At 35.9% G+C, this 23401-nt stretch overlaps 1 protein-coding gene across 5 annotated transcripts in view; it reads right to left on the bottom strand.

The window, feature by feature from the left end:
* LOC110453782 (FERM, RhoGEF and pleckstrin domain-containing protein 1-like) overlaps window positions 1-22820 on the bottom strand; it is a 151657-nt gene extending 128837 nt beyond the window's left edge. For 4 of the 5 annotated variants that reach the window (XM_021502927.1, XM_021502930.1, XM_021502929.1 and 1 more), the window contains exon 1: window positions 22672-22820. The gene's annotated coding sequence lies outside the window, so the exon portion shown is untranslated. Of the gene's footprint in view, window positions 1-16041; window positions 16153-22671 lie in introns of those variants that run through there. The other variant, XM_021502928.1, reaches the window with a different exon arrangement.
* Between the last annotated feature and the right edge of the window lie 581 nt (window positions 22821-23401).

Below are 23401 nucleotides of genomic sequence, written 5' to 3'. Positions count from 1 at the left end.
TCCTCCTCATCATCATCATCATCATCATCCTGACATAATTCTCAACATCCTCCTCCTCATCATCATCATCATCATCATCCTGACATAATTCTCAACATCCTCATCATCATCATCATCATCATCCTGACATAATTCTCAACATCCTCCTCCTCATCATCATCATCTTCCTGACATAACTCTCAACATCCTCCTCCTCATCATCATCATCATCATCATCATGACATAATTCTCAACATCCTTATCATCCCCCCTCCTCCTCCTCATCATCATCATCCTGATATAATTCTCAACATCCTTATCTTCCCCCCTCCTCCTCCTCATCATCATCATCCTGATATAATTTTCAACATCCTTATCATCCTCCTCCTCTTTATCATCATCCTGACATAATTCTCAACATCCTCTTCCTCCTCCTCCTCCTCCTCCTCCTCATCATCATCATCATCATTCTGACATAATTCTCAACATCCTCCTCATCATCATCATCCTGACATAATTCTCAACATCCTTATCATCCTCCTCCTCATCATCTTCATCAACATCCTCATCCTCCTCATCATCATCATCATCATCATTATCATCATCAATCCCATATAAGTTGCCTTTGCCCTTTTTTCTCGTTAGTCCCATCCTTTAACCATAATTTATCAATTTATATGAAAAAGATTGTCACTTATGCCAAATTTTGGAGAATTTTGGATCTGATATTACTAAGTGACCTGAGCCTTTTTTACCTCAATTATGGTATGCTTGATTTAACAAAGCCCTGGGGATGTCTGAGTGCTGCACTGAACATTGTAACACAAAACCTTGTTATACTGCCTGAGAATAATTGGCATAATGTAGAGGTTTTGAAACTTATTGAGGCTAACATTTAAATGAAGTGTTAAGAAAACAGAAGGACCTTAAAAAATGCTATATAGAGGTTGACATTGTGTAAAACTTTTGTTGTGGATACAAGTATGACATTCCTTCATAATATACAATGACTGTCAAATGATCATGAAACAGAGTTGTTCAACATTTCACCTTTTCTGTCAACACAATTTTGCCTGGAACCATGAAGGCATCACAGCATTTAGAATAACCTCTGACCTCTAACATTTCAAAAAATAACCTCTGACCTTTCTGTAAATATCAACACACCTCATCCACAACACCTGTTCAGCCTACAGCTGAACGTAACATTTTTATAGATTGTATTGCCTAGTATCACAAACCCAAATGACTTTAAAACTTACTCCAATTGTAGCATTTGACCCTCCATGAACCCAGATGACCTTTGCCATGAACCCAGATGACCTTTGATGACCTTTGCCATGAACCAAGATGACCTTTGCCAGACTTGACAAAAAGCAGCTTCTGATTTGCTTCAATAGCATAGTATGCAGTCTTACACGACAAACTAACAGGCCAACAGGCAGACTTTGAACAATTCTGCTAGTGCAACATGTTTAAAGGCAATATTGAAATGTTGAACTAGTCCTGCCATAAAACTTACTAGACACATCTTGGAATTGTACATCCCCGATTCCAAGCTGTGCTCAAAATTCAATTGCATCATGTGACCTCACATGCCCCCTCATGACCTAATAACAGATGACCTTCAACCTTTAAAGCTTGCTCCAAAGGTATTATTTGACCGGACATGAACCCACACAACCTAAGCTGACCTTAAACCTCTGCACTACTGCACACAAATAGAAGCTCCTGTGTTACCAGGGTAACCTACTGAGTACCCAGACTGTTTCAATATGATGATAAGTCAATCACATAGCCAGACCAGATAAGCCCACCAGAAGTAAGACAGCCTGTTTGCACCCCTGCTGGGCACCTACTGGGAACTGTAGGACAGAGTGCCTGCTTTTCTGTACTTGACAATAATTCCTCCATCACCAGCTCTCTGATCTTCTGTAAATACAATACCACACAAGCCAGCAGGTTCATCAAATCTATAAATCTGCAATATACATGATAGCATTAATCCCCTTCCGAGCAGAACACAAGGAGAAAGATTTATTCTGAGGACTAGACCTTCAGATTTCACCTTGATTACAGCAGTCAGGGTTTTTTTAATATTTTTCATTTACTTCGNGGGGGGGGGGGGGGGGGGGGACACTTAGGTTGACCAGGTTTAGCTCAGTAACAGAGACAGTATCAAAGCTATAGTCATACCAAAAACAGTTTCCAATGTGTAGTCCCAGTTTTTGGCAGTGGTACAGGGATCCCTAATATGGTATTTGCTATTCAAATGACTCCCTATATATGTAACATGGGCATGAAGAATGGAGTATTCTTGCTCATTTTGGAGGAAACTTCCATCTTATGTAGAGAAGAGCTAGCAATGTCAGCTTTTGGTCTAAATGTTTGAGAAATACCATGCAAAATTATAAGAAAATATTTCAGAGATTACAAGCTGCATGATAGAGGCTTACTAAGTTAAGTTGTCCCTGATAGAATGTGATACAGTGTATAAGGAACAGAAGAATGTCGTTACTTTAAACATTATGCCATATTCAGATCCAGCAGGATGATCCATATGTCTGCTGGTGTGACCTTCACTTACACTGTTATTGAAACCTTTCTGTGTCTAAAATTAAACAGAACAATTCATATTATTGACAGGAAGGTCGTCTCAAAGACACTGTCTCAAGGATGCTGCCCCCTAAGTGAATCCAACAGGTCGAATTTCGACCAGTCTGCCATGGAAGAAATCCAATTGTGGAATTGCCATGTTAGGCAGACTGAACTTTTTCTAATCTGCCCGATTTCTATAGTAAACACAGTTACCACTAATGCTAAAGCCAGATGTAGACCTTGAGTAAAGACTTAGGCCAAATGTAAGATATGCAGCAACGGTACGGCCCTAACCAAAACATGTACAACCATTGGTTCAATGATCAAAGGAAATCTAGAACAGCATGGCCGTCATTATCCTCCAATAGGGCCTGCTTTACATTGTCTGCCTACACATCTTCTTTAATTCTATGGGTGGACAGAGCATGCAATGGTTGTGTCAGAAAAACACACAACAAATGTCCAGGCACGACCAATAAAACCAATGAACGTGTCATTTTCTCCCGCCACTGAGAACACTAGCCAATGATCTTGGTGTTTATATGACTGGGCACAGGATCAGCCTGCTGGTGTACCAGACTACTGGTGCTACACTTCTAACAAACAGTCTGGACCCACAAATATGGAGAAACCATTGATCCAACCCATTATTTTCCCATTCACATTTCAGGAATTCTATGTCTATGTATAAAGTTAAATACCAAATCACACATAAACTTTACAACTTTTTTCTTGGTTCTCAAATCAACAAGACAGCAACTTTCACAGAAGGTGCTGGCCAAAGTTATATTTTTTTAAGATCAACTGTACACATGCAATGTTAAGTATTTTATCTGACCTAATGAGGATGCCAAAGGGATCTTGTATAACTTGTATACTTATGGCTAGAATTCCATATTTTTCTGTTTCAGGCTTACCTAATTCCAGGGGTCATATCAGTATAATATACAACCTGTGCCGTCAAAATGGCAGTTTTCAGTTCAGACGAAAGATAGGGATTCAACTTGGGAGTGTGATTAAAGACGTTTTCATGTCTCTGCTGAAGTTGCCACAGAAAGTAGCCTACCATTTATTAACTTTGAACCTGGCAGCTACCTTTCGAAATATATTTAGGTAACCATTATAGCATGTTATAAACATTCAACCGGCTATTCTTAGTTTCCAAGTCAACCATCTGTTTCAAAATTTAATGAGAACACTGCTAATAGGACCAAAACAAGAACTTGCCCTAAAACCTCTTGTCTATAAAAAGCAGCTAATCAATAAATTCAACCACATACACACAGTTGTATTTCCTAGAGGATCATAATTACCTATAAATTGTAGGATTTTTCTAACAGCTGCTCATGATCAAGGCAATATATTTTAACAAATTTGACATAAAGCTACAATATAAGGAAAACTTCATGCATAAATTCACATCTGTTGAAAGGATTACAGACGAAGAGTTATCTCCCTTCATTTTAGTAAATCCCAGAAATACCTCAACACAGATAAACTGAAATCAAAATGTTACACCAATGTTATGTACAACATTTTCTATTAATGATTTATAAGCACTTTTCAAATTATGTTGATGATTACCTCCCTTGTGCGATAATTACTATCTCCCATAAGCACACCAATGGGAATAGATACATCAAATATACTAGGAACACAATTACATGTCGAAAATGCTCCAATAAGTGTCAAGATGCATCTCCGCAACGACTAAGCTCTATGTCGGGTATCCGACGCCCATTCCTCGACAAATCTACTTATTATTGAGTTACATCCAACACCAACTAATAAACTCCTCCTCAAATAGCTTGATTACTTCAACAACTGGTCCAACAAAACACCCATTCTTCCTCTCTGGTACCAGTTAACACTCATCAATGATTTATCCCAGTAATATCAATTATCATATCTGCGTGAGCCACGAGCTTATGGATGCAATACAATGAATTATGCACTGTTGTATTGAACAGCCAGACACCATCTGGGGGAAAAGTGTTAAATATTAGTTACCTAACATGGAAGCCGCTGCTAGCGGTGTTAATATAGCCATGTTAAGCAGGCCTAAATAGGTTACTGACTAATTGGAATGATCAGAAAAGCAAAGAAGCTACCTTGAAGGAGTTCATGATCAATCTAGGTCAGGAAAACTCTTCATGATATATACAATTTACAATGAAATTATAGCTACAAAAAGTTTTGCATAAAAGTTATGAAAGAGTATGATTAAATCAATGAATCCCCAACTTAACTTTATTAGAAAAATTATTTCTTTTTGAAATTTTGAAAACTGTTTTGAGTATGATTGCAACTGGACATTGAAAGCCAACAATATGTTACATAGACTATCAATTTTTTTGTGCTAATATTATTAGCTAATCAGGTTTTGATAGCTTTATGTGTTGATATAAATTTTTACACAGTACCAAATGAATCGAAAACCTGTGAAATGAAATAAGACATACCACGTCTTTGACATTAATAGGTTTTTTGATAACATATTTAGTCGTTCAAAATTCTGTTTATACCTGCAAAACTTTTCATCCTTACTGTGTCTGGTTTAGACTGGTTTCACCGCTGAAGATTTAACAGCACTTCAGTATATCATTTGAACAAAAATTTTCACTTGGACAAGTGTTCATCAGAAACAAACAAGGCTTTAACCATGGCCTTAAAAAGATGAAGCTTTTTCTGTAATTTGCAATTTCGATTAAGATCAACATTGTATCGCTCAATAATGATCCTTTGAGCATAAAACTAGGAGGAAAATGAAATTGCAGAATGACTACAATGTTGATTCTTACTTGATCAATGAGAAACAATTTGCTTAATTAATGGAAATATTTTTTGATGTATTTTTCATTTGTGTATTTATTAGTTCAACATTTCAGGACTTGTGCCTCTAAGGAATAGAACAACTATTTACTGGCATTGATCTACATGACCTTGGTAAGGACGAACTATTTGTTTGATTCGTTTTGTTTAGTGCATTCCTTCCTATCAACAGCTATAGTCATTTAAGGATGTGCCAGGTTTTGGTGGTTGAGGAAATCTGGAGTGCCTGTAGCAAAAACAACTGGCATGCAGTGAGTACCTGGCGACTGACCCGCGTATGCCTCGAACATATACCGGGTATATGGAACTCAATGGTTGGGGGTTTGCTGTATATAAGTGATCGTAGATGGTCTGATGTAAATAGTTTAAAATGTCCTCTAATTTTCGATCATTTTTCAGATCAATCCAAAAGTAGGTCACAGTCACCTTCATTTTGGTCCATTTGAACAATAATGGCAGAAAATGAAATGCAGACAGATCTAAAATTAAATTTACCACCAAAATATTTTTTATCACAGTAGCCTCAGCAAACACAGGTATTTTGTATGGACCTAACACTAATGTAAATTTTCAAAAACATAATGCAAATATCAGTTGTGGTTTGATACTATCTAAAACAATTTTTCACATGGACAAAAAAATCAAATTCAAATGTTTCAATTTCACATCAATTTAAGCCTTTTCAGGAAGATATCGCACATGACATTAATTTTTTCTACTTGTCTGATTCACCACAGATATCCTGTTCACACTGGTACAATGGGACAGCGACAGATACAGGTGCGACTTGATTTATACAGTGAATTGTTAAATATCAATGTACAGTAGAGTTGGAGAATCTCTATGTCAACAGTAAGGATTCCACTATGATACACATAGACCCGGGAATTCCCGTTATACCACGAGGACCTGAAATGACTCATACTAACGTATTTATGACCAGGTCATCCCAGTGTCCCGATTTGTAAGGCAGGTAGCTATAGGGATTGTCTGCTATCAATTGACGTAGGTGGGGTTTTACTGAGTGAATCACTTACATGCACTGATAACAGTTTATCTTTACCTGTTAAAAGATATGTACTTGCAAAAAATTCTGATAACAATATACATGTTATATATGCCCGGTCATTCTTTGGTTTATGTCAGGAGTATTATTAGGTTCAATTGAAGTGCAGAGTCAGTAATTCTAAGTTGATTTAAAGATTTACCTGTAACTTTCATTTCGTTAAATGCATCTATTACATCATGTTGCAAATTCCTGTTTTAACATCAGGAATGTATAACGTATACTGTCCCTGGTTAACACTATTTCACAAAAAGTTTTAATACCAAATAACACATTTTTTACTTGAATGGATGCTTTTCAATATTCTCAAATTAGTCTAATAATATTCCATAAATTTACCTAATTCTTCTTTTTGGTATCCTTGAACAAAGTTTTTTTTGGAAATTTTTTAAAACGAGGAAGAAGGGAACCACACGAGAATGTTTTTTTCTACATCACCTGTTTTTTCAACAATAAGCCCATGTCCAGTAATAAGCCCATCTATATATATAGCAGTAAAGTATATATGCCAACAAATAGTATTTTATTATTCTGTAATAAGTCTATACTTACTTAAGTTGTATTAAAGAAATTATGGGTTGGCCCCCTGGTCTCAATGTAGAATAAATACGGCACTACATTAAATGGAAACAGAATTTTCTTTCAGAACAAATTATCCGGAATTTATCCCTAGGGTCTAAAAGATTAACAAAAGAAACTGATTGAACCTGAAAGAATATAAACATGTATATGACTGCTCTTTTAAAAGTCTAGTACAATAAACAAACAATAGAAGTCTAACTACAAGTACTCATATCTGTCTGGCAATCTCTGAAGCACAATAGTGCATACACTTGACCTATATATACCACAGGTATTTACCCATGTCTACACCTGGGATTTGCTTGACCGAGTTACAAGCATGCGACTCTCTGTGTAGTAGAGGTATGGTGACCTCTAATCGTACCGGGCTGGGCAGAAAACTTTCACAGAATTAAGCTTTAACCCTTTCAACACTGTAGACATAATGGACTCATCCATATCAATGCATGGTAGAGTCTACTAAAGTTACATAGGGGTGAAAGGGTTAGGGAACAATAGAGATATCTTTTGGAGCCTAAAAAAATCACCAAGTAAGTTCATAGGAGATAGAGCTATGGATTCTGTACACTGTCAGTAAGTTCCATTTACGGGACTTCAAGGTTCTTCTCAGCCAATCACATCACTGGCTTTCTGTCTACAAATCTATGCTCGAAATCAGCAGTTGCTAGTTGGAAGTAAAAATTAAAGAAAAAGTAACAAATATAAACATGTACGTCTCCTCCTATTCAACATTATGTATACATGTATTTTCAAAAGCTGTTTCAGCCATTAGTGTCTATTATATAAACTCTGTATGGTCTATCACAGAGGAAATAAGCATGTATCATATCATTTCACTCAAAATTTCGTAAAACTTATTTTAATAATTCCATATACGGAATTAAAATTCTTTATACCTGTTTTTTAACACTCAGGAAATTGTAAATTTTTACTTAATACATCGTAAAAAGGTTTAGAGGGCTTTTTGCTGTAAAAATACAATAATAAATTCAACTAAGTTTTTATTGAAAAAAAGTTTGAAGATATGTTAATACAGACAGTTTTGTACAAACTGACAATACACCTTCTGCTATTGGGTCCTTATAATGACCAGATGTATTCCAACTCCAATATTACCACAGTCAAAGAAAATGTCATCAACTGATAAGACACAGCTGTCCATCAGCTCTAAAGATATCTAATAATTCCTATGGGTGTCAATCTCGGCATCCAATCTAACGATGGCCAACGTTATTTCTTAAAACCTTTACACTTTGTAATATAGTTTTGGTCTGGAAATCCTTTAAGTTATAATAATATCATCCAAATATCAACATGGGAATAATCCATTTTATAGAAATAGGGAAGGGAAGCTAATATTAGCTCTGTCAGACTGAAGAACTTGGAGTAAAAAATGCCAGAAAAAAAATCCAATTTGATTGGTACCAGTGTTCCGTCGCTTTGATGAAAATCCAGTGGTAGTAATTCCTCCACCATCTGTTGAACAAGTTCCAGTTCCTGCCTTTGTAGACAAACACACAGCTGACCCTGAGTATGTCTATATCAGAAAAAATCTTGAATTGTCCTGTTTTTACTCCTCTATCTTTAGCCATACAATCTAATAAGATATATCTGTACATAAATACTGTATGAACAATGTTATATAACAGGTTATTTAAATTGTAACAGTCTTTGCATGTCAAGCTGAAGGCAGAACAATAAAATGGCATGCTGCCTAATGCCTGTAGTGATGCATTCAAATATTCTGACAAGATCAGAAATAGTGTGCATAGCAGTACTAAAGGTCACAGAAAAACCATTCCAAGGGCACTGCTATACAAAGTTAAACATTTGATATTCAAACCCTATCAAAAACCTTCAAACCAAATATGCGTCACAGACAAGTTTCACAGATATTTATACTGAGATCATCATTAATGGCAGTCTGTTTATTACTTCCACCAAGAAATAACCTTGTAAAGTAAAAGGTGATCAACAATCTCTGAATTCAACTGTAAAATGTTGCAAAAAAAACAACCACCACCAACATTGTAAGTTAACACATAATATGCTGTGTATGAACATTTATACATTGCAGGTTCCATATATGGAAACATGTCATTGAATGAAAATTGTCTTCAATTTTTGCCAATAGTTGTCTTCAGAGACGAATAGAAACAATACTAACAAAATTAACACTGTGACGCCACACTACCATGGAACATTGTTCGCAACATTCTCGGAATCATATTGCACTGCATCTCTTTTTGACTTTTTATTTAAGTGCTACAGAATTCTGTATCAATGGAAGCCGAGATGATATCTGCACACCATCAAGCTTTTATTTACTCACTTCAAAGTACAATTCCACGCCACATTTATATACATTATCATTTTACTACCAAACAAAAAGATGAAAAACAAAGCGGTCCTTTTTCCGTACATGGAACTTTTCCGTTTCCAATACAGATCTCCAGATTTTAAAGGTCTTTAACCAAGTCAAATTGCAGTTAACAGAGATTACAGTAGCAGGAAATGGTGAATTTCTCGTGTGGGACACACCTATCAAGCCCTGATCCATTCCCCCCGATAGCCTTCTCCAGCAGCTCTCACTGTAACAGGCTCCAGTTTAAACTGTACTGTATCGATCTTTTTCAAAATGCATCACAAGTCTATAGCAGCTAATTGGTCTTAATGTTCATTCCAGAAAACTTTTATTAGACATTTAAAAGCCTGAAGCTTTTCAAACAAGGTCAAGGTCGTTTTCTGTCACATGACCCCTTATAACCCATCTGTTATGTTCAATAATACTAAAATTTAAAATGCAATATGAATTCCTTGGGATTTTGTTATTTTTATACATCAAATAATTTGATTATCATACTTTCCACAAGATGTTGAATGATTCAAAACGTTTTGTCAACAAGATTTTTTATTTGATAATCATGAGGTCTGCGGCTTTTCCCTCAATATATTTATCCAATGATGAATCTGTAGGGTAGAGTATGTTGGATTTGAATCATGTGAGTTACAGAGCCGATCCTTTTCTGTGTAGTGTTGAGCATATAAAGTAATGGGTGATTTCCTTACACCTCACATGTCACACGGCTATATTCTGAAGACCCATTTTCTCCAAACTCATGCCAACTGCTTGGTAATGATTCCAATTCACTGTTCGGCAGCATCAAATGATCTACACGATGCTGTGAAACAGCAGAATCATTTGGCTGCTTGCTGTGGTTTCATAGCCAATTAAGTGCTTTATTACAAATCCATTTCCTAGATTTTGCGCTGGGAACATTGAAATCCTCTCGGAGATGTTGGGATGCTCTAGAACCATGTCAACCACACATGATCTCATCTGTGTCTGATTTCCATCACATAGATTGCAAAGAAACCAACAAATTCTGTAATTAAATTTTCATCATCCCTTCACGCTGTATTAGGCTTTATAAATACAGGACAATTAAATTGGTGTGAAGGAGGGGGGAAAATGACTTTGTCGGAAGATCCCAAACAGTGTGTGGATGGTGATAAAATGAGTATTAGGAAAATCTTTTGAACAAATCAAACAGGTGCAGTGTAGATAGACAATACCCACTCTGTACAGAATACCAATATATAACATTGTGTATGGAAGCCAATTCATCATGTTTCTCTGGGACTTATCTTACTGAATGGAACCTAGGGTCATAAAGGACATTCTAATTATCGCAAGGTTTCTAGAATAACTCATTACACATCTTCTAATTTACCGTGCATTATCACCAAAAGGGTAGAATATATTGTATCTTAATCCTTAGTATACGGTACCATATACTGAACTATTAGCTAGTGCTTCCAATATATCATATACAACTGGAGAATTGTAAATCAAACTTACAATATGGCTTATGATGAGGGTCGCAGGTTTATCAGGTGCTTTAGAGGGATTTTATATATATATATAGATTATCTATATATGAATTACCCTATCTGATAGGGTAATACATATCTGATAGGGTAATACATAAATGTAGCCCATCATTATATCATCTTTCGTGCTATTCAGAGATTTCTCTATACCTATACATGTGTGATATAAAACTGGATGATTGTTTTTGTGATCGATACAATATTTTTTATTAATAATTCTGAGAATGGTTTATGTAAACATCACAACAAAGAACATGATACCCAACAAGATCTCTATAATCTTCTGTATGTCTGATCAGTACGTAAACATCACCGCAAAGAACATGATACCCAACAAGATCTCTATAATCTTCTGTATGTCTGGTCAGAATGTAAACATCAAGGCAAAGAAAATGATACCCAACAAAATCTCTATAATCTTCTGTATGTCTGATCAGTACGTAATCATCACCGCAAAGAACATGATACCCAACAAAATCTCCATAATCTTCTGTATGTCTGGTCAGAATGTAAACATCAAGGCAAAGAACATGATACCCAACAAAATCTCTATAATCTTCTGTATGTCTGGTCAGTATGTAAAACATCATGGCAAAGAACATGATACCCAACAAGATCTCTATAATCTTCTGTATGTCTGGTCAGAATGTAAACATCAAGGCAAAGAAAATGATACCCAACAAAATCTCTATAATCTTCTGTATGTCTGGTCAGAATGTAATCATCAAGGTAAAGAACTTATACCCAACAAGATCTCTATAATCTTCTGTATGTCTGGTCAGTATGTAAACATCACGGCAAAGAACACGATACCCAACAAAATTTCTATAATCTTCTGTATGTCTGGTCAGAATGTAAACATCAAGGTAAAGAAAATGATAGCCAACGAAATCTCTATAATCTTCTGTATGTCTGGTCAGTATGTAAAACATCACGGCAAAGAACGCGATACCCAACAAAATTTCTATAAACTTCTGTATGTCTGGTCAGTATGTAAACATCAAGGTAAAGAAAATGATGCCCAACAAGATCTCTATAATCTTCTGGATGTCTGGTCAGTATGTAATCATCAAGGTAAAGAACTTATAACCAACAAGATCTCTATAATCTTCTGTATGTCTGGTCAGTATGTAAACATCACGACAAAGAACACGATACCCAACAAAATCTCCATAATCTTCTGTATGTCTGGTCAGAATGTAATCATCAAGGTAAAGAACTTATACCAAACAAGATCTCTATAATCTTCTGTATGTGTGGTCAGAATGTAATCATCAAGGTAAAGAACTTATAACCAACAAGATCTCTATAATATTCTGTATGTCTGGTCAGAATGTAAACACCACGGCCCAGAACATGATACCCAACAACATCTCTATGATCTTCTGTATGTCTGGTCAGAATGTAATCATCAAGGTAAAGAACTTATAACCAACAAGATCTCTATAATATTCTGTATGTCTGGTCAGAATGTAATCATCAAGGAAAAGAACATGATACCCAACAAGATCTCTCTAATCTTCTGTATGTCTGGTCAGAATGTAATCATCAAGGTAAAGAAAATGATACCCAACAAGATCTCTATAAACCTCTGTATGTCTGGTCAGTATGTAAAGATGACGACAAAGAACACGATACCCAACAAAATCTCCATAATCTTCTGTATGTCTGGTCAGAATGTAAGCATCACGGCAAAGAATATGATACCCAACAAGATCTCTATAATCTTACAAGATCTCTATAATCTTCTGTATGTCTGGTCAGTATGTTAACATCACAGCAAAGAATATGATACCCAACAAGATCTCTATGGTCTTCTGCATATCCGGGCAGTATGTAAACATCAAGGTAAAGAACATGATATACCCAACAAGATCTCTATAATCTTACAAGATCTCTATAATCTTCTGTATGTGTGGTCAGAATGTAATCATCAAGGTAAAGAACTTATAACCAACAAGATCTCTATAATATTCTGTATGTCTGGTCAGAATGTAATCATCAAGGTAAAGAACTTATAACCAACAAGATCTCTATAATATTCTGTATGTCTGGTCAGAATGTAAACACCACGGCCGAGTACGTGATACCCAACAAGATCTCTATAATCTTACAAGATCTCTATAATCTTCTGTATGTGTGGTCAGAATGTAATCATCAAGGTAAAGAACTTATAACCAACAAGATCTCTATAATATTCTGTATGTCTGGTCAGAATGTAAACACCACGGCCCAGAACATGATACCCAACAACATCTCTATGATCTTCTGTATGTCTGGTCAGAATGTAAACACCACGGCAGAGAACATGATACCCAACAAGATCTCTCTAATCTTCTGTATGTCTGGTCAGAATGTAAGCATCACGGCAAAGAATATGATACCCAACAAGATCTCTATGGTCTTCTGCATATCCGGGCAGTATGTAAACATCAAGGTAAAGAACATGATATACCCAACAAGATCTCTATAATCTTACAAGATCTCTATAATCTTCTGTATGTGTGGTCAGAATGTAATCATCAAGGTAAAGAACTTATAACCAACAAGATCTCTATAATATTCTGTATGTCTGGTCAGAATGTAAACACCACGGCCGAGTACATGATACCCAACAAGATCTCTATGATCTTCTGTATGTCTGGTCAGAATGTAAACACCACGGCCGAGTACATGATACCCAACAAGATCTCTATGATCTTCTGTATGTCTGGTCAGAATGTAAACACCACGGCCCAGAACATGATACCCAACAACATCTCTATGATCTTCTGTATGTCTGGTCAGAATGTAAACACCACGGCCGAGTACATGATACCCAACAAGATCTCTATAATCTTCTGTATGTCTGGTCAGTATGTTAACATCACAGCAAAGAATATGATACCCAACAAGATCTCTATAATCTTCTGTATGTCCGGTCAGTATGTAAACATCAAGGTAAAGAACATGATACCCAACAAGATCTCTATAATCTTCTGAGTTCTGTATGTTTGTCTATCTTAAAACACAGTTAAATGGGAAAGTTCAAAGGCGGCACAACTAATGGTAGAACAAATCAGAAGAAAAGTACAAACATGTCAACAAATTGACCAATGGCATGGTCACGTGTGATTCCACTTAGGCCCTAATAAACAGGACCGAGAACAGGTCAGATTTATTTCATTAGCTTGTATTTTATTAGGTCGCGTTTTGTAGGTCCACCCTAACTCAGATCAATAGCACTAGTACTGCTGCTACAACATCATAATTGTTATTCCCCAAAAACCACATCAGAAACATCACCATTTCCAATGGTCCTTAGGTTTTTTAAATGTCAAAACTGATTTTTGTGTACATTTCCAAGGACAACTTCAACAAATCAATTATGAAAATCAAATATGCCAAAATTTGGACAGAAGTTGTTATTTTTGTCAGCTGTTCTTATGAGTGTTATGTATACATCTATGTATATAACAAAACTGTAACTGTGAGGGAGGATATATCATTCTTTCTACAGACAACTTTTGGTCAAATGGTAGCAAGGATCCTTCCAGGAAGAATTTAATTTAAATTAACACATTTTAAACATTCAGATCCATATGTAGTCGTTTAGTGTACTATTTGGGGGAAACAAATTATCTCCTGAAGAATTTGATCAGTTTTTACTTCTAGTACTGTCAAACAATAGATACCTAGGTAGACATCTCCAGGTATATTTTGACCAATCCTCCATTCTAGCAGATAAAGAGAAGTTCTAGATCTGCAGAATGTTTTGATCAATGATTATTTCTGGTTTGGAATTTCTAGATTTCATGGATGCTTGATATTTATATCTGTGGTCCTTTCCTGTACGACCAAAATTCTATATCTCTTGGACGTTTTAATGTCACCTCCCTAGAAACATGGTGTGAAAAAAATCAATGGGAATGAAGCTATAGTAGAAGTATGAATCAATCTATCATGTCAGACTGGAGCTCGGAGGAAATCGTCCAGGCTCCATACTGAGCCAACCCTCCACAAGACAACCGTCTGATGATGTCGATAAGCACCAGCTGTGCTCCCCACTACCACTTACACAATTATAACACTACAAATACTTCTTCACATATAATCTGATTGATGCAGTCGCTCTTTGAATACATCAAATCACATTTAATGTTCAAATAATCGTGGGAGATATTTAAGGCAGTGATCAATTTTGTTTGTGATATATGTCCCAAACACATGATATATCTCGTCATCTTACCATATAAAAATCTGCCACAATAGTCAATATATACTGTTTATACAAAGTGAATGTGTATTGTCATACTGATACTAATATACATTAGCTACAGACACCAGACTGTCCTTAGCCTTAATATATCATTCATGTAAATCCTTTAAATAGGATGCATTTCACTTCACTGTATGAATATACTTACATTTTTGTATATAATGCTACCAGATGTAGACCATATCAAATATACATGTGACCTGCATTTGTTGAGACACAATTGCTGCTACTGAAAAAACATTTAAAAGGTTGCATTGAACTTTCTTTATTTTCTCTATGCTTTTATTTGGAATTTGAAAAAAATCTCTTAAGATATTTGTTTCTGGTTCAGATAATTTAGTAATGAAAACAAATATCTAATACATAAATGCAGTATATACTGCCGGAATAGGGAAACAAAATACCATTTTGTTTATATATCTGGCCAGAATTAGGAAAGAAAATAATGTTTTTCTTGATATCACGATTTACTAAACATCGAGACTCGAGTAAATCACCAACAGCTAGCTAGTCAACAAGAAATACTACAGACATCAGTACACAGCCTGGTTACCTGCTTCTGTGATAATCAGCAGGGAAGCTAATCAACCGTACCTGTCAACCAGTCTTATTCTTGTTCACCTTTAAACATACAGTAGCAGGTTATCTTACTCCAGTGTCAGGTTGACTGGTCACAGATCAGATGATGCATCTGTTACCTCACCTGTCCTGTATCCATTACCTGAGGCTGTAATCACAGGTACACAAGTACCAGGATGTACGACCATTGCCTGACTTGACCTGTTAGAGTTGTTTCAGACAAGGTTGATCATTGATCGACATCACCTCTCACCTGTGTACCAATTATCTCGCCTGTCCAGGTGAACAGTTCCTCGAACAGAGATCAAGGTGAGGTGCCAGACTTTTTAACAGTGGCAAACCACATGCAATGTACACAGCAGTCCCTCCAGACGGTGTAGCTCATAGGCCTGAGGTTATCTCTATCTGATGTCTACAGCCATGTAGCTACCTGTCTATATATTCCTACCTGTTGGCTATTCGTTCTAACTTTTCTTCGGCTACTATACAGGTATAGTACAGGTATAGTAGGACCAGGAACTTTAACACTTGACCTGTGACCAGAATACCTGTCTGCACCACTTACTAGTTGGTTGTCTACAGCTGGATAACCGAACTACTCGGTAGTGAAGCGGACGTAAAACCTATCAATCAAACAAGCTGGTTATTCCACAGCTACAACTTAGTTAACTTGTTTATTTTCTAAAAGAATAACCTGTCCATTTCTTATCTGTTCACATGATAAATACAGGTTTATTTTGGACAGGTAAATAAAACTTAATAACCTGACTGGAATATTTGTGCGAGTAAATAGTTTGTACCTACGGTACATTGTATACATTGTTTACACATAACAGTATATGGATACACATACATCTGGCATTCTAACCTGGCATAAAGTACCTAGTTCTGGGCCTAATTGCTGAACAATCTGTCAGCTTAACACTTTAATTACTCAATATTTCAAACCACATTTTTTCAACATTTAAAACTGAATACACACAATTTAAAGTTGCTAAGCTGAATTGCCATGGACACAAATCCTAAATTAGCTTGGTTTCTTCTAATTTCTAAAATCAACAATTTTATGAAAATATCATGGAAGGAAAATTATTGACAACACATGACATTAAGCTAATAATACGTTTTACTTAGGATGGTCCTGAAGCTTTCTTTACATCAGATGGATGTGCCGACACTGACAGCCCGGGGTTACTAAGATGCTAAGACAACCAACAGCAGAGTGCATACCTGACCATGCACCATTACCAGAGACACCTAATTAAGGTAATTAACCTCCATGTGTGTGTCTCAGACACACACCAGCATGTGGATAGTACATGAATATAAATTATAATATTCTGTTGTTTACAAAAGTGTAATAGCCATGCACATTTGATGATATCATGATCAGTTCACAATGAAAACTTAGATGGACATAAGCTGAAAGTGTCTTAGAGAGCTGGAGAGTACAATTTCATAGAGTAACTGACCATAGACAAATTCTAAATATTTCTTCTTGCCTGACCTATAATTTTCAAAGTAAATATCGAAAAATTTCACAAGTCCTGGACACAGGGGTAGTGGAACTGTACACCCCTATACAATATATTGAAACATTTTAATCATTTATAGGGAAAAGCTCATTGTTCATGTATAACAGACTGTGTATATCCGGCTTAAAAAACACCAGACCACACGGACATCGAGATAATATTCTTATCTATATCAGACATCTTGAAAGATTTTTATCAGGAACTATCAAGAACATAGGAAATGTCTTGAGCCCCAAAGCCCCAAAAGGGGCTACCTTTTGGTAACTTGAAAATGATTCCCAGGGAAAGAAGGAAGATTCAGGGACTCAGATTTTTCTTTGCAAATAACACATTATTTATATATATATATGTATGACTGGGTATGGAGCCAGGTGAAATAGTCACAGTCAAAATTCTATAACTTTTCTGGTAGTGCACAAACTCTCCCCCCCCCCCTATTACCTTACGGGAATAGCAAATTTTGCATGTGTGTGTAACCCTAGCTGCACTTAAACCTACCTTGGAATCACATCAAATGACTTGTTAGAAATGTCGTGTCCATACACCATGTACACCTGTTAGCTTTAATCGTTAACTCACCTGCACTCAGGAGATATCCCACCTGTCAACAGAACACTTTCTCCATCTAGATCTGACTACAGTAGAGTACCCAGGGGGGGTCTACCACCACACACTATACACATTAAAATCTGGCCATCTATTATCAGCAATTTCCAGACCAGACCATATATATTACATATATACTTGCCCAAATGCCCTTGATACATCTTCGGAGACATCTTCCAATCTCAACTTTATTAAGAAACTCTGATTCTCCATTTAAAAAACAATCCCTCAGGTTAGTGCAAATGTCCTTGTACTTCCTTTGAATCTATTACAAAGTGACTTAATTGCTGTATTAAAGCAGCAGTGATCTTCTACTTCATCAGTCAATATTTTGCATGATAATTTTTGTTGTACATCTCAACCTTCTCGTGATGAAAATCAAGTCCCAGAGTCAGAGGATTATCAGTGAGTTTTGGAAAAGGATCCTAGTATGAATTGGGGGGAAATGACATCAACAAAATGACCAGTTTCGGAAATTTGAATGATTATATATGGATTTAGACTGTTTAAATTTTATCTAAACCTATTTTTATGACAACATGATAATTCTGTCATTTCTATACATACATGTTGCATTTTGAGAACTCGGTCATTCATGTGGAGTTTTCTTTAATTTTATGCAATTATCTATTTTAGATTTCCCTATTGGAAATTTAATAAAGGCACAAATTGGGAAAAATCTCATATATTTTTTGCAAATGAAAATTGGTCCTTTACTTTGGCCTAAAATGTACTCTGGTTTTATTTCAAGAAAAAGGGGAAGCCATGCAAAAGAACCCAGGGTTGATATTGAAAAGAGATTTTAATAAATTGCTGGCAATCAATATAACATGAATTTATATACATCCATGCATAAGAAAATTATACATTTTAGTAGCAAAACAATATTCTTTCAGAGTGTATAATCTTGATTCCAGCAAATGTGAAAGAGACTGTTTCGAAGTCAAATGTAAATATTAGCACCACAATATTGATTTTTAAACTAGCAATGCTTTACATAATAAATGGATTCAATCCAAGATAAAGATAATTTAAAGTGGACAGACCACACTTTCCCAATATAACCTAATTAGCCGTGCAAGACAACGATATATACAAAATGAATAAAGCATATCGATGTGGATTTAGTCACATTATGACTAGGAATTGATCAGGCAGAATGTGTTACACATTTTTATTGCCCCGTAATTTATAGTAAAATGTCTCGTACAGTTACATGATAATGGAACTTAGGACATGGATAAGTTAACAGTATTAACAATTTTACGCTATTTTTTTCACTCTTTGCTCACTAATGCTAATTTATCCCTGTCCCACTGCACCGTGGTTTTCCCTATATATACAGTAACCTCCCCTTCCTATATACAGTAGCCTCCCCTTAACTTCCGTTTGGATATAGCTATAACACAGATTGGCTAGGGCACTTCAGATTTGGCAATGGTATGGGGATCCTTACCCTTATTGGAGCCTGCATTTAAATCACATTTCCATCAATTTTGAAATTTCCATGGGGGAGATTCTTCATGTACAAAATTAAAATATAAATACAATGTGTGTGTGTATACCCCCTTGAGACAAATAACTCTTTCAAATGACAACTTTTGAGTTGTTCTTTCAGATGAAAAGGTTAGCAAACTAACTGTTGAACATGACAAATTTAAGGACCTAAAATTCAGACTCTCCCTCCTAAATAGCGAGAGTTAAATGTTGGCAAGTAACTATGAGAGTCCAGGATTGTGATATTTGGCCTGTCTTGGCTCACACCAGATCTGCAGTTTTTAAGCAAGTGTTACTATGCATTCCCAAGTTTTGGAAATTCACATCATTACATGTTTTCAATGCATTCACTTTCAATACAAAAGAGTGGGAATTAAATGTATAAGGAGTAAAGCTGGAATTTTGCCATATTTAAGTGGTATGAATGGGTATAATTTATTAACACATTAATTTAGACGTAGGTTGCCTGTTCTCTGTTTATACCATGTTTTCCCTTTTTTGTAGCATGGAACTTTCTCTAATTATAATACATCATGAAGAAGGAGAAATTTCTGTTTCAATCCTTGTATCATATATATATATATTCTAAAATGAAAATTTGGAATCAGAAGTGATCCATGAAAAAAACCATTCAGATATTGTCCAGACAGTCTCTCGACTCTTTGACAGTTCTGTATATTTACTGAAATGATAGAAAGTTTATGTATATTTCACAATCCACACCAACAGTACTATATATTGAATAAAGATTAGTCGATATCCAACCATACTGGTAAACAAACACAATCTATTGATCAAGTATGCTATATATACATGTGAAGTATTATAACAAATCCATTATGATATTATACAGGGTGCTGAATGAACTTTTTGCCATTATCAGAATTTTACAAAATTTTAATTAATTTTCAAGAAAATATCGGTTACATAATAAACCTGACATAACATCCGAAATGAAAACTTAGCTCACAATTTTTTGCCTAAAATATATGCATCCTTGCACATTTTGTAAAATGATTCCAGAACTTGATATCTAATGAACAACACGATTGTTGTTTAACTAGGAGACAAAAAGAGGACATGACAAATGAGATGTTGACCTGGGTGTATGCAAGAATTTGTATATGGATCCATCATCTTGTAAGAGGTTGAAGGTGAAAAATAAAAATATGCAAGAAATGTGTGAATGACAGAAGTGTTGAAGGCGACACGGTGGGAGTGGGGGTTGGGGGGGGGGGTGCTTGTGATAAAAGTGATTTACAGGGTGGAGGGGGCTCAAAATGACAAAAATGTTGTTAGGATGCTTAAGGTTATCTGAAGGTGACTTTGGGGGTGGAGGGGTATACAAGGTGACATGTAGAATCCTGGAATCTCAAGTGGGGGACAGGGATTGCTCAAATGGTGACAGGTATATTATAGGCACCAGGGATTAGCAAGTTAAGATGATAGTTGAGTGTGTGGATTTAAGGGGGAGAGGCTGGTAAGATGACAAATAATTTGGGTGGAACTTTGATTGTGGAGGGGGAAGTAATGTGGTAAGTGTCTGTCTGGAGATAGTGGGTAGGTAGTCAGGATGACAAATTTTCGTGGAATGGGAGAAGAAATATGCATATGTAGTCAGTGCAGGATTTGAACCCAGGTCTACTCTTACTAATCAATATAGCTATCCAGTCACCAATTGTTGACCCAGTCCAGTTTTTCTTTACATGTCTTCCTTTAAGTCTTCAAACATGATTTACAACCAAGGTTATGATATCCAATGTTCCCCAGCTTGCCAAGTGTTCACCCAGTATTTGGGAAAAGGGTTGTCACAAGCTAGCATGCTGTAACAGGATAGGTAAACATCAGAACTACACAAAGTCAACTCTTAACTTTTAGACAGCTGTTCATCTTTTTTTAGCTAACTGGTTACTAAGGAAGCAATCCAGTTTAATTCTATGAGCAAAAATGGATGAAAAGATGGAGGTATACAGTTGTAGAGGGGTGTAGAGGAAGTGGGCCAGGTAGATTGTCATTGACCAGGTATACAAAACTCCATTAGTATAGCATCCGTCTAGAGCTTGAAGGGTCCCGGGTTCGAACCCAAGTCTGGCCTTTGCATTTCTTTTTCTCCTGTTAAACAGGTAGGCTTGTTTGTGATGGAGGCAAGAAGTAGAGGTACAAAGAAGAATGACAAACCATGAATATAGGGGTTCAGATCAGGTCGGGTAGGATAATAAATAGATTTCAATTTAATGATGTGTTATATATGGTTATAGGGAAAGGTCAATTACACATGGTTGCAGCTGATAGCTCTTGCTTGTGCAATTTTAATCATAAGAAATGTATTTAAGTCTATCCAGATATTCTGTATGAAAAAAGTAGAAAATATGTTTTTATAAGTATCCGATTAAAAATACTCTATGAAAAGTAGCAGAAATGTCATAACAGTTTAAGCTTTTCTGATTAAAAAAAACCACCCAAATATTTAAATTACATATATCTGATTAAGAAGTATACATAAAGCTTCTCTGCAGCCACCGGAACTGTACAAATTATTATGTGGTTCCTGTATGCAGACCTCTCTGGTTAACACTGGGAGAAACTTGTATTAATGGAGATATCTCCTTATGATAAGATCCCTGTCGTGTGTATGCAATTTCTTAACAACACATATAAATATCCGTGCATGTAACCTGTCATCAAGTAATCAATACAGAGGATTAGTACTACAACACAGCCTTATACACACTGTTCATTTAATTTTCAAGACTTCAAAATAAACTGGGCCTTTACTTCCAACGAAAAGACCAAGTAATATAGTTCGACAAATGCCTCCTGTAAAATTTATAGTCCAGGCCATATTAATATGCAACTGCGTAAAAATACAGTATCGCAAGACATTCTATAAGCGTGCACAAAAGATGATAACATGGGCCCGGTGGCCATAATATCTCGTATGTGTCAAGTCTTTCTCGGACAAAAATGATGCATAAAATTAAATCGTACCCAGATTACAACTACACTTGGACATGACAAGACCCTGTAAGACATGCCCGCCTTGGTAAGACAAAGATACACTGATATCAAGCATAATAGAAGCAGAATGCACAATGTTTTGATTATCAGAGACCATGCTTGCGTCGGGTTGTGTATTTCAAGCAGGCAGTCCAGAAAACATGGATGCCTCCTCCACTTCACCGGTAGTGCAGGGTTTAATCCCAACATATCGCAACGATTTTACCAAAAATGGGTTAATATCTTACCTTAAGATGTGTTTGAATCGAACAATTGTACTTAATTCCCTGTGAACGGAAGTGTTTCGCTCTAAAATTACTTCGCTGGAAGTCGTAAAATGCCAATCTAATGACACGCTGATGAAGTTTGACCTCTGCTGTTCTAAATGCCTCCTGCCGATTTATCAATGTGTTCAAAATAGGTCAATCGAAGTCTCTATTGTTATATGCGTTAACAAAAAGCATTATAATTCGTTGGCATTTTGATTTTCTCTTTGTAACAAATTTATTGTGTACACAATATACGCATGTGGTTATCAAAATTAGTTATTGCAATGTAGGCGAGGTAGGCCTGGGCGTAAATACCATAGGTCATTTGCACAGTGGAAGGAACAGCTACCGGAAGTCGGTGCCCGAGTATTTTCTAAGACATTGTTTCGTATTTTCTTAATTGTGTATTTTGTTTTATGGTCATGGTTCATTTGGTACATCCAAATGAACAGATATTAAGGTAGCTGTGACGTAATAAAATGTCTTAACAATTTTTGTTATTTAGTGTTGCTATTAATTGTTTGACGGAGTCGTTAATTTTAACTTCCTAACACCTTTTGGCATAGTAAATTTTTAACAATAGAAAATAGAACTGTATTTTATAAAGAATTGTATAAGAAGGGGGTAATTATTATCAATGATATAATAAAAGTCCCGAAAACAAGTACTTTTTATAATTATCAGGAATTTATGGAGAAATGTAACTTAA

Source organism: Mizuhopecten yessoensis, unplaced genomic scaffold, assembly GCF_002113885.1.
Source record: "Mizuhopecten yessoensis strain PY_sf001 unplaced genomic scaffold, ASM211388v2 scaffold7507, whole genome shotgun sequence".
NCBI lineage: Eukaryota > Metazoa > Mollusca > Bivalvia > Pectinida > Pectinidae > Mizuhopecten > Mizuhopecten yessoensis.
Note: the sequence above shows the minus strand (reverse complement) of the source record. Positions and strands in the feature narration are given on the sequence as shown.